This window comes from Lynx canadensis, chromosome D1, assembly GCF_007474595.2.
Source record: "Lynx canadensis isolate LIC74 chromosome D1, mLynCan4.pri.v2, whole genome shotgun sequence".
Classification (NCBI taxonomy): domain Eukaryota; kingdom Metazoa; phylum Chordata; class Mammalia; order Carnivora; family Felidae; genus Lynx; species Lynx canadensis.
The window spans coordinates 19,353,339-19,357,044 of NC_044312.2; positions in this window are offsets into that span (position 1 = coordinate 19,353,339).

Consider the following 3,706-nt stretch of genomic DNA (forward strand, 5'->3'; position numbering starts at 1 on the left):
TCCGACTCTTGGTCTTGGCTCATGTCATGATCTCACGGTTTGTGAGTTCAAGCTCCGCATCAGCCTCTGCACGGATGGTGTGGAGCCTGCTTGGGATTCTGTCCCTCCTCTCTGCCCCTCGCCTGCTGGTGCTCACTCATGCGCTCTCTCTCTCTCTCTCTATATATATATACACACACGTGTATATATACACACACACATATATACACATGTATATATATATACACGTATATACACAACGTGTGTATATATATATTCTTTGTTTTTTTAATGAATGGGCACCAAAGAAGAGAACTATTTTTATCTCCGAATTAAACGAAAATCTTCCCGAGACATCAAAGATTACGGAACACTGAGGTTAAGCACCCACAGAGAACTCAGGGACTGCACTCCTTCCCTAGCCAGCCTCTGGGTGTGGACAGGACCAGACCAGTGCCCCCATTCCATCCAAGCACGTGTCTGGATCCACTGGGGAGCCCAAGCCCTGGGATGAGCGCCGGAAGGCAGAGAAAGATGCAAAACTCCTGCTCCTCTTTACGAGCCCCTGACAGGATGGAGAGCGGGCCCAGGGACGCAGGGGAATCTCTGGTTTACCTGAATCACGTCCACGAGGAGGTTCAATGATTCTTCAGGTGCAGCGGCTCTCTGCCACCCACCCTCCGTTTCCGCAACAATCGGACACATGATCGTACGGAGCACCTGGCTGCCTTTCTCCTGAATAATCCTCCTGCCTCCCAGAGCGTGCCTAAAGTTTGACTCTTGAAAGTGTTTCTCTCCTACTGAAAAGGATGCCACTTTTCCCTTCTCACTCGCAGCTACCCCAGATGGTTTCGGAGCTTGGAAAGAAGGGCACACTACCACCAGTCACCATGAGCGACTGTATTCCTACATGCCTGGAATGCAAAACCCAGAGGATTAGAAAGCTGGGTTGAAAATGAACCTGACAGGTTTGTGGGGGTTTTTTTGGGGGGAGTGGGGTAGGTTTTTCTCTATTCATCCCACTTCCTAGGACGCCACAGGGTGTCCTCAATCAGAGGACTTATTGAAACCGTCAGCCAAGCCCGTGCCCCTCCAGCGCCTGTCTCCTTCAGTCCCGTCCCTGGAAGGATCACAGTACTCAGCCACATGGTTTTCTCCATTCTGTCATGGATGGCACACCCACCAGGGAGCCCCGTCTGAGCGCCCAGCAGCACAAAATTAACTAATGTGCATAAATTAGCACCAAATGTCTACTCTGTGGAGAAATGCCAAAACCATTCTTTCCTGCAACAGATAACTGACCACTCCCCAGTCCCCATCGGCCTCTTTTCTTTAGCAACGCCCTGCACCTTGCCCCATCTTGTGTTCAGTTTTATGGTTTATCAGATGATTCCAAATCCACTTCCTCACTGGACCTCTGACATTTGGGCGGCCAGCGATGCAGAGGTTTTATTTCCATTATATCAATGAAAAAAATAAATAAATAAAGCTCAATGACCAGCCCAAGCCATGCAGCTAAAAGGTAAAGGGGAGGCTGTGAAAACAAGGTCTTCTGACTCAGAATCCAATATGCTTTTCAAAACACCAGAGACTACGAGAGACACATTCAAGAGGACGAATGTCGGGGCGCCTGGGTGGCTCAGTCGGTTAAGCATCCGACTTGAGCTCAGGTCATGATCTCACGGTCGGTGAGCTCGAGCCCCGCGTCGGGCTCTGCGCTGACAGCTCGGAGCCTGGAGCCTGCTTCGGATTCTGTGTCTCCCTCTCTCTCTGCCCCTCCCTCACTTGCACTCTGTGTCGGTCCCTCAAAAATAAACAAACATTAAAAAAGAATAATAAGGGGCGGGGCTAATGTTGAAGCTGTCAACCTCCAGCTCACAACCCACATTCGCCAGATGTCTCTGATGAAAGTCGCCTAAGCACCTGAGTCACCTTTCTGCGCAGTTGATTCTAAGATACACAGACACACTTGTATACGTATAAAATGTATGGCCATCCCAGTATTGAAAACTCCTTGCCACATTTACCCTCCACGGGTAAATTTACTTCCCCACGAAGCGGAAGCCCCGTATCTATTGGCTGAGTGAATAAATTAAAGCTTATCTTTCTCATCCCTTTCTGCGTCTCCAAATGGCCCTTCTACCGCAGCCAGTCCCATCCCCTGGCCGTCCCGCCAACCACGCTGGAGCCGAAGGATGCCCGATGCAACCAAATGGATCAGAACCAGACAGAAACCAAACAGTTCCTCTTCTCCTGGAGCACGGTCTACACATTCTGGCTGCAGAGACGACTGGGGTAAATGTTCTAATCCTTTGGGACCGATAATCCTTTGAGAGAGCTATTCGGATCTCACTTTATAAACAGAGAGGCAGAAGCTCAGAGGAATTAAATCATTAGCCACCGATTACAGAGCTGGTAGGTGGCGGGGGCAGAATTTGAACTCAGTTCTGGCTGTTACACTTACCATTGTATAGCTAGTGTCCAGCGTGGTAACTGGCCTCCTGGCACTTCTTGAAGGTGCTGGTACATTCCGCCTGGGGACCTCTGTACTGGCTGTTTACCGGGCCCAGCAGGCTCTTCTCCAGATATCTGCGGCACGATGCGAGCTCCCCACATCTCCTCCGAGGCTCTGCTCATTGTTTACCTACTTAGTGAGCCCTGCCCTCATCACCCTAAATTGCAGCCCATCCCTCCCCCGACCAACTTCATCATTCTAGATCCCCCTCTGGACATTCCTCTTTGTAGCATATCATAAAAATCTGGTTATTTATTATGTTTATAGGTATTTTCTAAGTTAGCTTTGCTATGGTACAGATTTGGGGTTTTTTTAATTTTTATTTAATTTCTTAAATGTTTTTATTTATTTTCGAGAGATAGAGAGACAGCACACGGGCTGGGGAGGGGCAGAGAGAGAGAGGGAGACACAGAATCGGAAGCAAGCTCCAGGCTCCGAGCTGTCAGCACAGAGCCCGATGCGGGGCTCGAACTTGTGAACCGCAAGATCATGACCTGAGCTGAAGTCGGACGCTCTACCAACTAAGCCACCCAGGCGCCCTGGATTTTTGTCTTTTTAAATTCATTGAGGTATCCTACACACTAAGAATGCCACCAGGAATATATAGCACGTTGGGCATCGTAAATATTTGCCAGATTAAAGGAATAAACGAATGGTGAGCGCTTAGTATTTGTCAAATGAGTGAAGAGTCAAGATACCCCACTTTCTCTAAGCTATCCCACGAGTAGATTCCATTTATGATATGCCTCCTGTATGCTAGGCCCAGAGACCTAACTGATCTTATTAAATCAGCTCTCAAATCTTTTGGAAGAAAGAATCCAATCCCCTATTACAGATGAAGATATACAGGCTCAGAGAGATTAATTAGCCAAAGATCACACGACTGGCCAGTGCCAGAGGCAGAATTTGAACTCGGTTCCACCCAACCCTCAAAACTCGGGTTCTTTTATCCCACTGCTACTTCTCAATGCGACCACACAGTAAGAGCCACCTAGAAGCATGCGGCCTCTATAAATGGAGCACCGCCCCATGTGAAATAGGTAAGTCCTAATCATTCATAGTTAATATTATCTTCCCGTTAGACTCAGGTCAGACTCAAAAGCATCCCATTACCTGAGATGAGGTAGATTGTCTTTCCTCTACTGTTCTAGAGCCAGGCAGCAATGCCTGTTGCTGAAGCAAGCCTGGTAATTTGCATTTCTAATCACTCGG